We start from the raw sequence: 21,352 nt of genomic DNA on the forward strand, positions 1-21,352 counted from the left end.
TTCTGGCAGTCCATGGTATAGTCAGTATTCTTTGCCAACATCATAATTCAAAGGCATCAATTCTTCTTCAGTCTTCCTCATTCATTGTCCAGCATTTGAATGCCTATGAGAGAATTGAAAACACCAGGGCTTCAGGCAGGGGCACTTTAGTCCTCAAAGTGACATCTTTGCCATTTAACACTTTAAAGCAGTCTTTTGCAGCCGATTTGCCCGATGAAATACATGGTTTGGTTTCTTGACTGCTGCTTCCATGGGGCTTGATTGTGGATCCAAGTAAAATGAAAGCCTTGACAACATCCATCTTTTCTTCTTTTATCATGATGTTGCTTATTGGTCTAGTTGTGAGGATTTTTGTTTTCTTTATGTTGAGATGTAATCCATACTGAAGGCTGTGGTCTTTGACCTTCATCAGTAAGTGCTTCAAGTCCTCTTTGCTTTCAGCAAACAGTGTTATGTCATCTTCATATTGCAGGTTGTTAATGAGTCTTCCTCCAATACTGATACCGTGTTCTTTTTCATATAGTCTAGCTTCTAAGATTATCTGCCCAGCATACAGATTGAATAAGTATGGTGAAAGGATACAGCCCTGATGCACACCTTCCATGATTTTAAACCATGCAGTATGCCCTTGTTCTGTTCAAATGACTCTCTTAGCCTATGTACACGTTCTACATGAGCACAATTAAGTGTTTTGGAATTTCCATTCTTCATAGTGTTATCCATAATTTGTTGTGATCCACACAGTCGAATGCCTTTGCACAGTCAATAAAACATAGGTAAACATCTTTCTGGTATTCTCTACTTTCAGCCAAGATCCATCTGACATCAGCAATGATATCCCTTGTTCCATGTCCTCTTCTGAATCCAGCTTGAATTTCTGGTAGTTCCCTGTCGATGTACTCCTCCAACCATTTTTAATTATCTTCAGCAAAATTTTACCTGCATGGGATATTAATGAAATTGTTCGATAATTTCCGCATTCTGTTGGCTCACCTTTCCTTGGAATGGGCACAAATATGGATCTCTCCCAGTTGGTTGGCTAGGTAGCTGTCTTCCAAAGTTCTTGGCATAGATGATTGAGCACTTCCAGCTTCGCATCCACTTGTTGAAACATCTCAACTGGTATTTTGTCAATTCCTGTGGCCTTGTTTTTCGCCAATGCCTTCAATGTAACTTGGACTTCTTCCTTCATTACCATCAGTTCTTGATCACATGCTACTTCCTGAAATGGTTGAACAGTGGCCAATTCTTTTTGGTACAGTGACTCTGTGGTATTCCTTCCATCTTCTTTTGATGCTTCCTGTGTTGTTCAATATTTTGAACAACAGGGATTCTTCAAAATTGCAACTCGAGTTTTGAACTTTTTCTTCAGTTTTTTCAGCCTGAGAAATGTTGAGCATGTTCTTCCCTTTTGGTTTGCTAACTCCAGGTCTTTGCACATTTCATTATAATACTTTACTTTGTCTTATCAAGTCATCCTTTGAAATCTTCTGTTCAGCTCTTTTACTTCATCATTTTTTCCATTCCCTTTAGCTACTCTACTTTCGATGGTAAGTTTCAGAGTCTCTTCTGAAATCCATTTTGGTCTTTTCTTTCTTTCCATCTTTTTAACGACCTTTTGCTTTCTTCATGTGTGATGTCATCCCACAACTCATCTGGTCTTTCAGTTGCTGGTGTTCATTGTGTCAAATCTATTCTTGAGATGGTCTCTAAATTCAGATGGGATATATTCAAGGTTGTACTTAGGATCTCGTGGACTTGTTTTAATTTTCTCCAGCTTCAGCTTGAACTTGCATATGAGCAACTGATGGTCCTTAGAGTAGTAACAAAAATTCTGGCCTGCGATTATACAAGAATCATAAAAAAACAATAAAGTCATCAACCTTTTTTGGGCTAGAAGAATGATAAATCCTGACAGTGACAGTAATATCCATCTTATGATTTTACTAAGTAGAGGTCACAAGGTATCATAAAGGTTTTAGTTAGATCAAGGAAAAGAATTAGGGGAGCAAAAGCTACCAAAAAGCTATAGATATTTTACCTCTGGGACTGTAAAATACAGAAAGGGAAGCCATATGTGTTGAACGGTAAGGCAGAGTTTTGTCTAGTACTTGAGGTTTTATTTTTTTTTGACTTACTCTCTAAACTATTTGATTCAACAACTTCGCTACTAAATTGGATGGCAGCAGCCCTTGATGTTGCCTTTAGATCTTTGAGGTGTTTTATTTATTGTAATTCTTATTTGCTCCAGAATAGTTTTCTTCCTATCCAGCATCCTTTTTTTTTAAAAAATTTAAGCTATGAATTTTGCAATTTTCACTGCCAGGCTAGCATGTTAATGAAGGAAGAGAAAAATTGAAACAGGCTTGATGATGACAATGATAAGTTATCAATATTATAATAACACATTTCACTTGAATTATTTCTTTTAAAAAAAAGTCTCAGAATGGCTGAAAATCAAGATAAAAAAATCCTTCATAAGATGCCCAGAACACTGCCTGCATTTTAAGAAACTGAAAGAGAGCAGTGAAGTCAACATGAAGCTCAAGAAAGATACTTGTCTGCAAACTAAAAATAAAATTGAAATGGATCTGAAGAAGGAATAAATAAAAAGCATCATGTAAAGATAACTAAATTCTGTATCTTCCTAACCCAGCTGACTCAAGAGGTCTTCTCTTCAAAAGAAAAGCTACCTAAGAAGAAGTTTTTTGTGGCAGCTTTGCTATTTTCAGGCAGGCTCCCAGTTATATAGAAATACAAAATGTATTTTGCAAGAAGTATAAGTTGGGAGAAAATATTTGGGATGGCATTGGTAATCTGACAAAAGAGAATGAATGGGGACAAAAGGGAAGCGTTAAAACTCAACAACCGACTATTTGTCATGTCACATTATTGTGTCCATATGGAGCTATTAAAATAGAACAACATAGAAAAAATACATGAAGGTATAGCTCAAGTTCACTCTTCAATTATATGTTCTTGCATTATGTAAAAAGCTGTATTCAAATTGCCACTCGGTCTACTTTCGATTATCTGAATTGAGTATTTCTGGATCTAGTCGGAGCAACCATGTACTAAAACTACGGAAAGCGTGCTTCAAGTAGCTGCTGTCCTGCAGCCCATCTCTGCCATCTGGTTGCACCCTGTGCAAATGTATAAAGGAGGAGCTTTATTTTCCACTAAGGTTTAAAGCAAAGCTTTGTGACATATTTGCTAAAAAGGGCAGCTTATCTGAGTGTGTGTCTGCTTGTGTATTTAGAATTAAATAAGGGGATAGAACAAAATACAATATCTTCTAAGTATTGAATGACTGGTGTCTTTCTCAGGGGTCCTGGTGGCACAGTGGTTAAGAGCTCGGCTGCCAACCAAAAGGTCGGCAATTCAAATCCTCCAGCTGCTTCTTGGAAAGCCTATGGGGCAGCTCTATAGGACAATCCTATATGTCCCATAGGGTTGCTATGAGTTGGAATTGACTTAACAGCAACAGGTTGTGTGTGTGTGTGTGTGTGTGTGTGTGTCTTTCTAAAGTATAACTAGAGCTTGGCTGGTAAAATGACAATAAACCCACCTTTCCTACACTATCATTGTGGACAAATAGTTTATGACGGCGTGATTTTAAAATCTTCTCTAATATATCAAAATAGTTCATTCAAAGAGAAAATTCCATGCAATTATGTGGGCAAGTAGAAGGTTGTCCTAACAACCACAAATAACCAATCCGATTTTTCTCCCTGAACTAGATTCTTGACTGAATCGATCAACCATCTTCGTGTTTACAGGAAGGCAGCCAAAGTCAGCTTTGTGGTTATTACAGTCTCATACAGGCCACATCCATTTCACAGTGTCCTATATAAGAACTTCAGAGACACTCCCAGAACAAATCAATACCAATATCTAACATAAATTTCAAAACATTTTCCTTTCTAATTTATTTCACACAATTTTTTCTCCCCCTCCCCACCCCCAAAACATTCTCCTCTTTCTTCCACATTTATTTTGGGAAGGTAAAAATATCTTTCAGAAACCTGGGAAGTAGTTAAATCCCAACACAGAGTTAGAAACTTCACATTAGACACAGAAAAGACTACGGGAATAAAAGAAATGCCTTTTAGAAAGTCGGTTAGGAGGAGATCATCGATTTAAAGTACAGGTAAAAAATTCTTCTAGAAAAGGAGGAGCTACATGTAATGTCTGGAAGTCTTGGCACAGACGAAAGTTGGTGCCAAGTTGATTCCCACTCATGGTGCCCCCGTGTGTGTTAGAGCAGAGCTGTGCTCCACAGGGTTTCCAACAGCTGACTTTTCAGAAGTCAATTAACAAACAGGGCTTTCTCCCATGGTGCCTCCAACCTTTTGGTTAGCATCCGAGTGCGTTAACCTTTTGCGCCACCCAGGGACTACAGAACCAAGGAAAGGAAGAGTCTGTCTTAGAGTTAAGATTTCCAGACCTTGAGAATAAAGTCCCCTGTATTCAGGCATCATATGGGGCAGGAGTCTAGAGCAGTGGTTGTGAAACTGTAAAGTGTGTAAGACTCACCTGGAGAGCTTGTTAACGTATAGATTCCCGGGCAATACTCCCAGGGATTCTGATTCGGTATGCCTAGTGCAGGGTCTGAGATCCTGCAGTTTTAGCAGATGGTTCTCAGCACTAAGTGTCCTGATTCAGTATGCCTAGTGCAGGGTCTCAGATCCTGCAGTTTTAGCAGATGGTTCTCAGCGCTAAGTGTCCTGCCCTGCAATCAGCTTCCCCAGATAAATGGGGTCTCGAAGGAGGAGACTTGATCTGTTCCTGTGCCCTGACTTCCTAGTGGTCTCCAAAGGACAAACTCACTGTTAATTTCAGATCCAGTCTTACTGCACACCAAGTGTCATTTTTCACGTAAGGTCTGCTTCCAGAAATAGCTTTCCATCTTCTTTTTGCTACATTTCATGATCTAGAGGGAAAAGCAGGTGATGCCTGCACAGTCGACCTCCTCTTGAACTCCAGTACTGTCAGTGACTAGTTTATGGGCTTGAGCAAGTCAAGTCATCTCTCCAAATCTCAGTTCCCTTGGGTATAAAAATACTCATGTTAATAATAAATAATACCTATATGAGGTCATTGTGGAGATCAGGGAGATAAAACGGAAACCGCTTTGAAGCTGTAAAGCACTCTAGAAATTCCAGGGTCTGTTGTTATGATTCCTGAAATTATTTTAATAAAGGAAGCAAGTTGGTTTTTTTTTTTTTTTTTTGGAAGAAAGAGAGAGAAAGTTTAAATACATAGTTGCACTGAATATGAGTGAATTAGAACTAAAGTAAAATCATTTGAGAAATAAACAAGTATCATATCTGGTTATCTGAGTGTTTCCCGTTTGGATGGTAAAGAGAGGCAGAAGAAAGCGCGTAAGAGGGAAAGAAGGCAGTCTGATGAACATTTTGCTGACCTCCTGACTTTGCCTCAACGTTAGTCTTTAGCAGGAAAAGGACAAACCAAAGCAGGGTGCAGTGACGCAGGCAGGCAGTGGCACGTTTCACAATTTGTTGAGGAGTGGTGGAGATTTTTGTACGTTCTTTATTACAGGATGGCTGCTCATGATACAGAAATGTGGCTCCAGGGGGTTCATTCTTAAAGATTGAGAAAAAAAGAAAGAAACGCTCTTCTTTGAAAACTATATGCTCATTCTAACAGGGGGCATGCCCACCTGAGACAAATATTGCCTTTTTTTTTATTTTGACAAGAATATCCACTCTCCTGCTACACGCAACCCCATAGAACTGGAAGTCACAGAAAACCATTTCTGTTCCCATCTCTGCCTCCTCTTATTCTGTGATTTTTGTGTCTCCAGTGATTCGTTTATAATCTGGTTATTACGATATTTATCTCAGAAAGAGATTGGGAGCCTCGGCCAATGTTTTTAGAATATTTGGGAAGTCCCTACTGTAAGATTTAGAAGGAATGAAAATGACATTAATACATTACAGGCCATCAAAATGATGACTGAATTCCAAACGTTTCCATTACTCTTTTTCAACAACAACAAAAAGTTTTCATAGATGAACACTGGTAGACGTTTCCTTTTTTGAGAGATAATCTCTCTGTTACCGCAGTCGTTTGCAAAGCAAAATCTTTGCATCAACTTGGGTTAGCTTTTCGGATAGGTAAAAGTTCTGTGAGAACGAGTTATCTGAGTGGCCTTTTTTCATCTCAGGAACACGCGAGGCTTACACAAACCAGGAAGGGAAACCGTGCACATCACATGTGTGGGGGGTTTTGTCAAGAGACTCAACCCGGGCGTCTTCCATCACAAGCCCAGCTCTTGGGATCAGTTTAACAGCTGGCTTTGAATTCATATGAGTCCTGACTGCTAAATTGGCAAATGCTTCCACATAAAGGTTACGCACCCACTGTAAACGCAGCGTCGCCTCAAAAAGATAGCCTGATTGGTTGCTAGGTGATGGCAGGATCCTCTCAGAGAAAAATCAGTCCTGACAAAAAAAAATTTTTTTTTTTTTTACATAAAGACCTTTTAAATATAAATACCTTTGACAGCAGCTATTATTAGCCACTGAGATCCTGCACATTTGAATAAATGGCAGAAAAATCATGGTATTATTCATATGCCATTATACACTAAAGCGTTAAAATAGAAGAGTGTGTATTTCCTTCTCTCTCTCTCTCTCTTTTCCTCTTTGTTATTACCAAAGAGAAAGGAGAACGCTTCTTTCTGTTTGTTTCTTTCTATTGAATTTCTCTGTTTCCCTCTTTAGATTTCCAGTATAACAGAAACCTCTCAAAACCAGAGACCAAAGATGTGGATTACTGCATTTTACTTCCAGACCCAAATGCCTATTTTTAAAAAAGGATCGTCGAAATGGCTAGACAGAGGGAAGCATCGGCTAGGCTGAAAAGCGTGCAACCAACTTCCCCCAAATGGGTGGTTCAGAGAAAGCAGGTGGGAGGCTGTGCTCCTTGAAAGCGACCATCCGTCCAATTTCATTTCAATAATGTTTGAAATTTTCTTCCTACTGGGTTGACTGGAGGCACAGCTCTCCTATCCGTGGGTCCCTGTGCCCAGCTTTTGCTAAAAATGACCCTACCAAATAAAAAGTCAAACAAGTAATATTACCTGCTGTTTATAAATTGTGTAGCCGATAAATGCAGTAATAATCTTTGCTAATTTAGTGTGCCCCGCCTGGGCATTGAAGACCTGAGAACCGTACAGCTGAGACACACAAAGACATGCTGCCGTACGGGTGCCAGCAGCTGCGCCCCCCGTCCCCCCCAGCTTTGTCGCCCCCAAGCTGACAATAAAGAATCAGTGTGGAAACACACTTCGTTACCATGAGAATGGCCACCCCAAACTCCAAGTGTATTATTTTTGTTGTTATTGTTAATACTGTACAAAGTTTCTCAAGAATTTTTCAGCAGAGGGCCTTAGACTGAGGCCGTGCTTCCTTACACAAATATTGACATGAACCCCTCGGTTTACTTAGCATTTTCCTGTGAACGTCTCAGTATGGTAATGTCTCTTCATCACTTTTCACACGTTTGTTCTGACTTTTGGCACCAGGAAGATCTTATTGTTCTTGTCAGTGTGGCTGATCCAATGACATTCTTCCCCTTTTAGTGACAGACATGGTATGCTTCCTTTCTTGAAGTTCTCATGAGAGTGTTTTGTACTATGGTCGGTATACACACAAACAAGGACTACGTATTTGGGGGTTCTCCTTTTTCTGGTTCTTTCAGCTTGCCTCCTTGTCAAAGCCGCCCCACCCAATGCCATCGCTACTTGTATAAAATGGTGAGATGCCAAATACAGAAAGCCCCTCAAAAGCCCAATAACTTGCTCTAAATTCATCACTGCTGAACTGTGTAAGAATCCCTTTGAGACTTAGCCAAGAGAGGTCACTTTGTGCTTTTTGATGAGCATCAAAGAAATCTAGAGGGGCTTACTTGAATATCGTTTTTTTTTTTTTTTTAGGCATTCCAGATAACTCAAAAAATTTTAATGCAATTCCTCAATTACATAATTTGCTAGTCACATACCATCCTCTCTGCTTGTGGTGGTTGATGGGTTCAGTTTCAAGGGTTGGTTAGTGTGCATTCTTTGCTAGAAAGGAATTCATTCATTGATTTCTACATTGGAGTAAGAAATACAAATGGAAATAATAACAAAACTACCTAAATACAAAACCACAACTATACTGGGGTTTAATGGCTTGCATGTTACTGTGATGCTGGAAGCGATGACCCAGGGAGGTATTTCCAATACCATAAGGCTCACTCATGATGGACAGGTTTCAACAGAGCTTCCAGACAAAGAGAGGCTAGGAAGAAAGGCCTGGCAATCTACTTCCAGAGATTATCCAGGGAAAACCATGTGGATCACGACTGAACATTGTTAATTCACTTGCCTTGGATACGTCATCAAGAGTGTTCAGTCTCTGAAGGAGGACATCATGTTTGGTGACGTAGAGGGCAAGAGTGAAACAGACTTTCAGTGAGATGGACTGGCACAACGACCACAACGACGGCCTCAACTGCGCCGGTGATCCTGAGGATGAGGCAGGATCAGGCAACATTTCATTCCGTTCTACGTAAGGTCGCCATGAGCCAGAGTTGACCTGAGAGCAGCTCTCTATCTTAGTGGGTTATGAACACTATGCTGTCCAAGTCAGGAGGAGAGACATTTGACCCTCCCTGTCTTGTCGCTGGAGTCCTGGTGGCGAAGTGATTAAGCATTTGGCTGCTAACCAAAGGTCAGCAGTTCAAATCCACCAGCCACTCCTTGGAAACGGTACAGGGCAGTTCTACTCTGTCCTACAGGGTCCCCATGAGTTGGAATCGACTTGATGGCAACAGGTAGCAGGTCGTGTTACTTCTCTCAATTCTCTCGCTTTTCCTGGTGGGCCCAGGCATTTCTGGACATGTTAGGTAGAGAAAACCATGGCCAAGAATCCCCACTGTAAGCTCTCATGTGCAAATGAGTCTTTAAAAAGAGTCTTTAGGGGGACCAAAAAGCTCTCTGCTGAATTCTTCCTCACAGAGGGTACACAGGAGGAATTCTCCACTCCATGGCTTCCTCTCTTTTTTTCTCAAAAACTTCAGCTCTATTTTTGAAAGCTGATTTGATCAGGGAAAGTTCCCAGGTCGAAGGCCTAGACTATAAAGGATTCTGGGCATGCTGGTGGAGCCGGTCTTCTCAGGTCCAAAGGGCAGTGAACGTTTCAGTCCAGTCTCAGACTCACAGGGGTTCACATGGACTTGGGAGCCAACCAAAGCCACCGGTAGGTATTTCCAATACCAGAAGACTCACCCGTACACTAGGAGAGGCTAGGAGGAAAGTCCCAGCAATCTACTTCTGTGACTGGACTCAGGGACCAGCAAGGTTCCCAGGCTTAGGGAAGTGCGGTCTGGGGCTGCCTGGACAGGTTCAGATTGAAGGCATAGGTTAAAGAAGGATCAGGGAAAAGACTTGTAGGAAGTATTGACCAGAAGCACCATCAGTCCTAATCATGCCTGTACTGTCCTCCCCATCTAGTCCCACCCCAGGCCCACATACCTGAGACCCCCTTCTCCCTAAAGAAGATCCCTGTGTGGTGCAAACAATTTGTACTTGACTACTAATCTAAAGGTTGGCAGTTCAAACTCACCCAATGGTACCCTGGAAGAAAGTCCTGGCAATCAACTTCCATAAAGATTACAACCAAGAAAACCCTCTGGAGCAGTCTATGGGGTCTCCATAAGTTGGAATCGACTTGGCAGCAATAGTTTTTTTTTCTTTTTATTTGTTTGTTTCTCACCAAAGGTGATCCAGAATGTATTGTCCTCCACTGTATAAAGAGTACCAAACCAAACCAAACAAACCTGTTGCCATCGAGTTGATTGTGACTTATAGTGACACTATAGGACAGAGAAGAGATGCCCCATAGGGTTTCCAAGGAGCAGCTGGTGTATTTGAGCTACCGACCTTTTGGTTAGCAGCCGAGCTCTTCACCACCGCGCCACCAGGGCTCAATAAAGTGTACAAGGCACAGTAAAACCACCCCTCCTTTTTGCTACATTCTTCTGCAAGCTACACTCCAGGTATGATTTATTTCTGGTTCATTTCCTGTGACTCAGTTACACAGGATGCAAAATTATGATAATAATGCTTGTCTCCAGAAAATGAAAAAGCGGTTTGGATTTCTCATAGCCAAGATGTTACAGAAACTCAAAGTATCATTACAGCTAAAATCCATGACTGAAGAAATTAAATTTCCTGGAATGTTTTATATCTCACAAGAATGTTTGTAGTCCTCCGTATTTACTGTGAAATGAGGTGGATGACAAGAAAGGAGATATTTAAAAGGAAGGAATGAGTTCAAGGGGAAAAATATACAAATGGGAAAATGGCAGCACTGCATTTTGTACTTTCTGGAGAAAAAGGATTCGGTAAACATTCAACAGGAAACCCTGTTTGATTTCTGCAAAGAAAATTTAACCAGCAACAGACTTATGTAGAATCTTCAAAGGAGAAGTTTCTATGCTTGTTTACCTTTTGATATGCAGCTGAAAGAGAACACTCCGCCTCAGTTTAAAAGAAGCAACATCGTGAATAGTTTACCTAGTTCTGCAAAGAACTAAACACGTAACTGGATATATAGCAAATGAAAAGTTTTATCATAAAAAAGCTGGGGGAAAAAAAAGATATACTGGATTTTTTTTTTTAGAAGGGAGGTGACAGGTCTTGTTGGAGCTCTGGTGGTACAGTGGTTAAGAGCTATGGCTGCTAACCGAAAGATCAGCAGTTTGAATCCACCAGCCGATCCTTGGAAACTCTATGGGGCAGTTCTACTCTCTCCGACAGGGTCACTATGAGTCAGAATCAACTCCACGGCAATGTGTTTGGTTTTTGGTTTTTGACATGTCTTTAATAATTCCCTAAATTTAATTCTCTTTATTATTTCATAAACACATGAAAAACTTCGATTTAGGGTTTTGTGTTTCTGTTTTTAATACGCCAAACATATTTTGAGAACAAAACCTATTGGCAATTTCCATTTCCCTTTTTTGTTATGGAGTACCAACCTCTGGCCTTATGACACCAGAACAACGGGAGAATCAGCGTTTCTGGGTATCCCCTGCACTTATGGATACATACACACTGATTTTGAGGTGTTTCCTCTATATAGGTAGTAACTAGTATTGTCTCAGATCTCAGCCCAGGAAGTGCTGGCCCACCCCACCTTCATCAAAACCAGTCAGCCTCCCCCCAGCGTAGCTGCTAGAACTGCTGTACCTTAGTCTGTTCCTTGTGCTTCCTGACAGACCAGGAGGTGATGGTGAAGTTGGGAGCAGAGCTGTTGGTGGGCATGGGAGCAGAGGGTAGGGTTTCCTCAAAATATATACTTTATATCCCCATCAGATCTGTTAACTGGCATAAAACCTCCTGTCTCTCAGGCCTGGGAATAACTCTTCCAGGGCCCTGTTCAATGGCCTCCAGTTCTTTGCCATTTCCAGTGGAGGCAACACTCCCTGTCCATCTGCCTTTGCTTTCTTTCCTAGACCTGATCCAAGGGAAGTCCTGTTTGAGATCCCGGGGAGCAGACTCTGCACTCACCTCTCCAACCTGGGCTGGGGTGGGCTATGCCCCATAAACTGTAGAGCCATGAGGTCAAGCATCTTCACCTTCCCTGACCTCACAAACATCCCTCTCTGTTACCCTCCAAAGTACCTTCCTGTTCCTCAGACAGATGTCTTCCACCCGTGATCTCAGGACATGTCACTTCCCTTATCCCTTTGGGGAATCTCACTACATGTGACACGTATAGACAGATGGGGAGTTTTCTAATGGACGCTCAATGACTGGAATACGCCTTGATGCATTGGCTCAGCTGCAATAAATCCTTCACCTATATAACCGTATTGGAACAAGACTCGCTCAGGATTTAGTTTTGGAGGGTAAATAGAATGGCAAAGAAAAGAGATGAAAACAACATATTTCAGCACCTTCAACCTGAAGTCATATTCAGTTAGCCACATTTTTAATTGCTTAGTTCTGAAATATTTTGAACTTGTAGAAAAGTACCAAACAATGTAACAAATATTGACCTATCATAGAGGTTAAGCCAATATTATTGCTTTTCAATATTGCTTTCAGATCTTTTATTTTTAAGAGAATAAATTAAACATTATAAATGAAAGCAATGATCTTATTTAGACTCGCCCATCTCCACCCAGAGGTAATTTCTAATCTGAAAGTCTTGTGTGTCATTCCCATACTTGTCTTTGTATAACATCTGTATAAGAATGCATATACTTACAATTTCTTCTGTATTTTAAAATCTACATAAATGGTCCCTTACTGTTTAGTTTATTTCATAGCTTGCTTTTCACACTCAAGTATGTTTTTTTTTTTAGTTTTATCCATATTATTTTATGTAGCTCTAGCTCATTTATTTTATTCTGAATATACTATCCTGTTATAGGATTAAAGTTTCTTTACACATTACACCAATAAAGGATGATTAAGTTGTTTTACTACTATATACAATGCTGCAATAATCCTCATTTAACACACCTTCTAACACATTTGTGTGAAAATTTCTCTAGAACAGACATCTAGAATGCAGTTACTAAAATTGCTTCAATCTTACTAGATATTGTAAGATATTAAAGAAGAGATATCGAGGTATTAAAGATCAGTCAAGAAATCAAACAACGCATTGATTTGAGCAAATCTACTGTAAAAGACCTCTTCAAAGTGTTAAAAAGCAGATGTCACTTTAAGGACTAAGGTGCACCTGACCCAAACCAGGGTGTTTTCAATCACCTCATATGCATGTGAACATTGGACAATGAATAAGGAAGACCAAAGAAGAATGGAAGCCTTTGAATTAGGGTGTTGGGGAAGAATATTGAATATATCATGGACTGCCAGAAGAATGAACAAATCTGACTTGGAAGAAGTACAGCCAGAATGCTCCTTAGAAGTGAGGACGGTGAAACTTCGTCTTACATACTTTAGACATGTTATCAGGAGGGACCAGTCCCTGGAGAGGGACATCATGCTTGGTAAAGTAGAGGTCCAGCAGAAAAGAGGAAGACCCTCAATGACACGGATTGATACAGTGGCTACAACAACAGGCTCAAGCATAACAACGACCATGAGAATGGCACAGGACCAGGGAGTGTTTCATTCTGTTGTATGCAGAGTCACTATGAGTCAGAACCAACTAACAACTACAACAACAAAGAGGAGGTGTTCTTGTTGTTAGTTGCTGTCAAGTCAGCTCCAACTCATGACAACCCTACGTATAACAGGATGAAATGTTGCCCAGGCCTGCGCCATCTTCCTGATGATTGATATGTTTGAATCCATCATTGTGGCCATTGTGTCAATCCATCTCACCGAGAGTTTACCATGTTTCACGGGCCCTCCACTCTACCAACCATGAAGTCGTTCTCCAGTAATCCATCCGTCCTGATGATGCATCTAAAGTGAGCAATTCAAAGTCTCAGACAATATCCTGTGATCTACAGACTTTTCATTCGCTAATTTTTAGAAGCAGATCACCAGGCCTTCCTTCTAGTCTGTCTTCATCTGGAAGTTCCACCGAAACCTGTCTACCATGGGTGGCCCTGCTGGTATTTGAAATGCTGGCGGCATAGCTTCCAGCATTAGAGCTACACACAAGCCACCACAAAGGACAACAAATGGGTGGTGGATACCAATTTATAATTCCAGCGAGGATGTATCCCTGTTTTCCCACATTCTCATGAAATAATATAAGTGTGAAATCATCGTTTTAATTCACATCTCCCTGAATGCCACTGTAGTTAAGCATCCCTCTGCTTATTGGCCCTTCATTATATGGCACTATTCATATCCTCTGCCATTTTTTCCTGTTGGGTAAACTTGCTGATTTATAAGAATTTTTTACACATTAAAAAAAAACCACTGTTGTCGACTTGATTCCGACTTATAGTGAACCTATAGGACAGGGTAGAACTGCCCCCATAGAGTTTCCAAAGAGCTCCTGGTGGATTCAAACTGCTGACCTTTTGGTCAGCAGCTGTAGCTCTTAACCAGCATGCCACCAGGGTTTCCTTTTTACACATACTAGATACTAATCTTGTTATATATGTTGAAAATGCCTTCTTCCAATCTGGTTATCCAATTAATATTAAAATTAAATAAAAAACAGGGCTTGACATGGAGTTACAATATTAACATATTAATATCAAGTAACATAAAAATGTCTAGAAATATCCCATCTTTGGATCAAAATTTTTTTTTTCAGGGCTGAATAAGACTACTTATGTTTACCTGAAATTCTATAATGTATATACTTCTGAATATTTTCAAAAGATGTAACAGTCCTTAATGTTCATGCCTTGGCATCCTATTACTGTTTATGAATATTGCTAAAATTGATTTCTACGATAAAAAGCAGGTTCTAAATCTACTAAGTCTGAGTTTGAAATATCATAGAATGCTAGTGGAGTATCTTCCAGTAACTACTGGCTCTTAGAAATCATTTGCTAAAACAAATCTTGTTTTCAATGGCTTAACTTTTTCTATGCCACCAGCACCACCGAGAGCTTCCCAAGAGATAAGTGTGTATCCATGTGCGTATGTGTATATTTGTATATGTCCATGGAATATCTTTATTTTAATCTTACACTCCAATTGATAAACTTTGAGGAAACTGTATTTTTATGGCACCAGCGCAACATATGCATCATGGAAAAGTAATTTCGTTATGTCTTAATTCTTCACTCATTTCCACTAAAATAATACAGAACAGACTCAGAAAACTGATGCTGAGGACAGACTGAGTGAATCTGTGAGCCCGTGGCTGGAAGCCTACAATATTATTTTGAATTAACCTATTAACTCATTTCAGATAATTCTATCCAGATTTTAGTCTGTATTTATTCAACTGATTTATTGTCTGTTTTCCTTTCTCCCAAATGGGACTCATTATGCCTCTTTAAAGAAATGTTTCCCATGTTTTCTACCATTTTTATTTTTTCAGGGTGCTTTATATACTAATTATTGAGTTATTAATCATGTAGTCATGATTATGAAACTTAGATTTAATATAGGTCCATTTTGGTGGGTAAATTTGTGAGTATGTACACATACACATAGCAGCAAAATAGTCTTTTCAAAGAATGGTGATTAAATTTTGGAAGCACTGAATCCCTTTAAACTCTTCAATGAATTTGTGTAGGTTGCCCACATGAAATCTGACTTCCCCATATGACAGGAAATACTACAAACGGTCACAGACCTCTCAACAATCGACCTCTTCTTCTAGTTAATTTGCAGAAGAAGAACTAGTAGGTGATTTTTCCTTTTCAAAGCAACATGAGCAACATGGCGAACTGACCCTGAGTTTTATTTTATTTTATTTTTATTGTGCGTTAGATGAAGGTTTACAGACCAGATTAGTTTCTCATTAAACAACTAATACACATATTGTTTTGTGACATTGGTTGCCAACCCCATGCATCTGTGTTTTAGACATGGCAATCTGGAGTTGGAATCTTGCCTCTGTAACCTGGTAGGGATCTTAATAATCAAGCCACTGTTTGTTCACCCATCTGTTTAAAATAAGAATATCTATCTTGTGAGATTATTGTGTGAATAACTGTACTAGGTAAGAGCAACACAGAGTGACCACTAAGTATTGGTTTCCTTCCTACTGCCACCATGTCCTTATCAGCAGAGTCCTCCCTTGGGTTTCTCATGTACCCCTGTAAGAAGTTGAATTGGCAAATGTTGTGTGATAGATGTATTTACAATGACAAAAAAAAAACAGCTGCAGAAGTTTCTTATGTACAATCAAAGACCTCATGGGATTTCATGGTTTCATGGGACATCGCAGTCAATTGGTCTAATACCGTGTTTAGTGCTTCTGTTCTACCTCCTAGTTTGCTGTGTAATGCCTGGGGTCTTAAAAGCTAGCAAGCAGCCATCCAAATCACAATAATTGGTTTCTATTCACCTGAAGCAACAGAGGAAGGAGAGTCAGCAATCCAAAGAGAATATGGAATGTGTGGCTAATTGTCTCCATGAACAACTGCCTCCTTTGCCTTGAGACCGGAAGAACTGCATAGTGCCTGGCTACCACTACTGAACATTTTGATCAAAGATTTTATAGAAGAATCCTGGTAAAAATGGAGAAAATGCAGAATAGAATTTCAAATTTTCATGGAGTCTAGACTTTCTGGAGCCACAGAGGGTGGATAAACCCCTGAAACTATTGCCCTGAGATAATCTTTAAACATTAAACCAAAAAACATTCCCTGAAGTCATCTTAAAACTGAACAATATTTTAGGTTAGCTAGTGAAAAAGGTCTGCCTTGAGCATTATGCCCTTTTAAAGATTCTCTACAGGATCAAATTACAACAGCACTAAAAAGATTAGATAAGAACCTTAAGAGGTAGTGAGTTCATGTTAATGAGGGAGGAACAGCTCAGAAAAGGAAGGTGAGAATGATTGCACAACTCAAAGAATGTAATCACTGTCACTAAATTGTTCATGTAGAAACTGTTGAATTAGTATATTTTGCTAGGTATATTCTCAATAACACAACAAAATTAACAAAATTTAAAGAAAAAAAAAAGTAAGGAAACCCTTTATCAATTAGTCCTTACCAATCCTACTAGAGGCCAGGTATACTGACGAGCCCTCTGAACTCCACAGAGATGGGAAGAAGATATGTCTGCCATAAATCAGGGTTTTATGACATTCTCAGGTGAAGTTGAACATCTTCACAGACTCATATATGCCACTAAGTCCAAGAATTGTCTAAACACCGCTGGTAAGATTATCCTGATAAACTGTTAACACATCTCATGGGATCAGATCTTCTAATCAATAATGATATGTAACATTTCTGAAAAGCAAGATAATTTACAAAGGTTTTCATCTGCTTTAGCTCATGTAACTTTCACAGCCTCCATGTGTGGAGGTCAGATGGATCGCTATCCCTCTCTTTTCAATACGAAGAAACTGAGGCTCAAAGAGGCCAACACAAAGCAATGGGTGGAGACAGGATTTTAGGATCTTCATTCCACCTGGATTATCTGTTACATTGCTTTGAGCCATATGAAACTGCCATTTTTGTAGGTCAAATCAACACACTCATGTGGTTTTCTCTATACTATATTGTTTTAGAAACATTTCAGTAGCAAGTGGCAGGACCTAACACAAGAAATGAACTTAACAAAAAGAGGGAATTCAATTGTCAGAGTAAACGAGAATCCCGCAGCGCAGCCAAGATAAGACACAGACTGATCAGAGGCTCAAACATCAGGACCCCATTTCTCTCTCCTTATCAGTGCTTTTCCTTGTATTGACTTCATTCCTGGACAAATTGTCCCCAAGTGGTGTAAAATGGCTACTGAAAGCTTCAAATTTACTTGATTCCTACTGCCAGAAATTTCAGCAAATAGAGAGCTCTCTTTCTTTTCTCTTTGGCAGAAGTCCTAGTTTGAGTCTGAGCCCCTGCTCAGCTCTGTGAGCATGATGTCAGTGTATGATTTGGGGACATGTCATTGATAGCCCTACCATTGATACAGAAGTTTCCAAAATCAAAGAACAAAGGTGAAAAGGTGGTGCTCGGGCAATAATAACACCTGTCCACTACCTGTAACATACACCTATCTACAAAGAGTCTACCATTCTCCCCAATTAACTGCTGTTAGACTTCTTTAATGAGAAAATAAAAGCAGAATAAAAAGAATAAAACAGAAAGAGTACTCAAAGACCAAATTAAAAACCAAACCAACAGATGGCAAATCTGGTTAACTGCACATGAGAAAGATCTGATGCATTTGTTAAAGATTAAGAAATGCGTATCTTTGTCGTCAATAACATTTTTAGCTTTAAAATAAGAAAAATGTTCAAGTTTTATAGAAGGTTTCCAAATATCAGAATTCTGCTTTTCCATACAAATACAGTGCTTCTAGTTTGATTGGTGAGTTTCTTACCATGACTTTGGAAAGCTAAGTGCTGTTGGTCTACCAGCCCAATGCCCATTGTGTTACTCCGATTTAGATGTGTGTATCCCTTCCACTTTCATTGCTCCAAATTTCAGTTAGTTGGAAAACAGAATTAATTTCTGCTCAGAATGGATCAAGCTATTTATTTCTCCCCTACAAATTATACTGGCAAAAATAAATAAGAAGAGGTTTAACATGACCATCTTCAAGATGACTTCGATAACTAGTAAGGCTGAGAGAGCCTTGATAAAGAGTCTTTCTTGATATTTGCTTATCTCTGCATCATGAGTATTATTTTCAATTTGCGTTTGCAGAAAACTTTTAAGTCCTTTTTTTTTTTTTTTGGAGCATTAATTTAAAAGAGATAATGACTGTTATTCTGCTTAACCAGGCACATCTGAGCTGTAATAAGCTGCACCCTACTGAAAAGGAGCCAAGTGGGCACCACTGAAAATCCTCTGACTTGTTGGGGAGCCCAGTCTGCCTTCAAAACATGTTAGGTATTACCCCTAAATATGATTATCTAATATCAGCACTGAAGTGAAGGTATCAGTGTCAACAAATACATTTAATACTTAATATGCTCAATTTCTTGGTTTATGCTCAATTTCTTCATTTTTAAATAAAAATTTAAGTAGATGTTCTAATATTTTCCTCCCACACCCCAAGAAGCTATCGGAGCATTGCTTAGAGTGCACACAATGCTGTGTGTGTGCCACTGACGTGGGCACAAGACAAGGAGGGAATGTTGGGGCCAAAGCTCTGTGACGGCCTGTAGAAGACGATTATGTGTTACTGTTTAAGACAATATTGTGATGCAGTAGAAGAGCAAAAAAGATTTCAATGCCTGAAGATTCACTGTTCATTTTCAAACTCATAAATGACTCCTGTGATACACCAAGAAATCACAGCATTCAAAAATCACAGCCCTAATTTTTCAATGCCTTGTTGTTGCCATTAGGTGCCCTTGAATCAGTTGATTCCCAGTGACCCTATGTACAACAGAATTAAAACTGCCCAGTACTGTGCCATCCTTACAATCATTGCCATGTTTGAGCCCATTGCTGCAGCCACCCATCTTGTTCACAGTCTTTCTCTTTTTTGCTGACCCTCTATTTTATCAAGCATGATGTCCCTCTCCAGGGACTGGTCCCTCTTGACAACATGTCCAAAGTATGTGGGATGTAGTCTTGCCATCCTTGCTTCTGAGGAGCATTCTGGTTGTACTTCTTTCAAAACGGATGTGTTTGTTCTTCTGGCAGTTCATGGTATATTCAATATTCTTTACTGGTCCCATAATTCAAAGACATCAATTCTTCTTGGGTCTTCTTTATTCATTGTCCAGCTTTCACACGAATGAGGTGATTGAAAATACCACAGCTCAGGTCGGGCACACTTTAGTCCTCAAAAGACATCGTTGCTTCTTAACACTTTAAAGAAGTCTTTTGTATCATATTTGATCAATGCAATGCCATTTGATTTCTTGACGGCTGCTTCCATGGAGGTTGATTGTGGATCCAAGTAAAATGAAATCCTTGACAGCGTCAATATTTATCATGATATTGCTTATTGGTCCAGTTGTGAGGATTTCTGTTTTCTTTATGTTGAGGTGCAATCCATACAGAAGGCTGCAGTCTTTGATCTTCATCAGTAAATGCTTCAAGTCCTCCTTGCTTTCAGCAAGCAGGGTTGTGTCATCTGTATATCGAAAGTTGTTAATGAGTCTTCCTCCAATCTGGACGCCATGTTCTTCTTCATGTAGTCCAGCTTCGCAGATTATTTGCTCAGCATACAGACTGAATAGCATACCTTAGCAGCTATCTTAAAAAAAATAATAATTTTAAAAGTATTTTAGCAGAATATGTTAATTGAATCTGCTGCTTACCCCAAAACCTAAGTCACTTCTTTGATCAAAATTCTTCATTTCAATGCCATGACACCTGATTTTGCTAAAAATACACCAAGAAAAAAAAATTCTACTTTTTTTCCATAAACCTTTCAAAGGATTGATATAAGGTCCAATGTTCTTTCTTTCTTTCTGTACCATATTATTACTAAGATGCTCTCTTCATTTGAACTGTATACTAACAAAATTTTGACAATTATCTATGTGTTTCATAGGGGATAAGTTGAAGAAATCTGTTAGTAAACAGAGAAATTTCCATTAATAAAGATACATTTCCCATATTCAAACATATATAAAGTAAATTGTGGTTTTTATTAGAGTTTTAACTATTAAATCAATTCTTATTTTTTTAAAAATGAACACATTTTAGGGCTATTCAAGACTGCTTTGATTCTTTTTTTAATGGCTCATGAAATCTCAAAACCATTTCAAAATATCTACCTCACCTCTCCACAGATGGAGCCCTGATGGTGCAGTGGTTAAGAGCTACAGCTGCTAACCAGAAGGTTGGCAGTTTGAATCCACCAGGTGCTCCTTGGAAACCCTATGGGGCAGTTCTACTCTGTCCTATAGGGTTATTATGAGTCGGAAATGACTTGATGGCAACGGGTTTGGTTATTTTTGTTTTCTCTACAGATGGGTATAGCTCATTGCCTTATGGACAGTAGTAATTTTTTGAACTTCTATGCAATGTCCTTCAGAAATGGGATAGCCACAAAGTATCCCAGCTACTAGCATTTCAGGACACTTTACTGAATCGTTACAAAAGGAATTCAAGGTTAAAAAAGAGTTATGAATGGCAGAGTTTGGTTTTCAGTTGATTGAAAATCACAGCAGTATTGAGCAATTAGGTTCATGATTATTTATTTAGCATTAGGCAAAAAAAAAAAAAAAAAGACACTACTTTGCCATGTTCTTGTTTTTCCTACCAAAAGACGCTATTTAAAAATAATATTTTAAACACCGAAGATTTTTAAGCATATTTGCAAGAACTATTTTCTTATTTCAACTATTCTTAATTTCAAGAAGAATTTGGTTTGGACATCTGCAACAATAGTGTTTGCTGTGCAAAAAGAACAAACGGAGAGTACAACTGACAGATGAAGCTCTGTTTCAGCGTTCAATTATAAGTGAGGAAACAGAGGAGAAGGAAAGAGAGGTAAAATTACAAAACGATCATGTGTTCCAAAAGAAATCCATCATCCCACTTTTTCTGCAGGATATCAGTTGATAGCATCAAAAGATAAAAGTCTCATTTGCCAGTCACATCTCCTAAATAGGAAAACATTTTAGGTGCCAGGCAGAATCCAGTTTATAAATATTCAGATGTGCTTCAGATTATGTCCTCAGGAAATCCACATTACGTGTTCTTCTAAGGGAAATCTTAAAAGGAGTAATTATGGGAACGATATTACCCTGAGTCTTTCCAGACTTTTGTTCTTCACACAAGATTCTCCTGCAGA

The sequence above is a fragment of the Loxodonta africana genome, chromosome 23, assembly GCF_030014295.1.
Source record: "Loxodonta africana isolate mLoxAfr1 chromosome 23, mLoxAfr1.hap2, whole genome shotgun sequence".
NCBI lineage: Eukaryota > Metazoa > Chordata > Mammalia > Proboscidea > Elephantidae > Loxodonta > Loxodonta africana.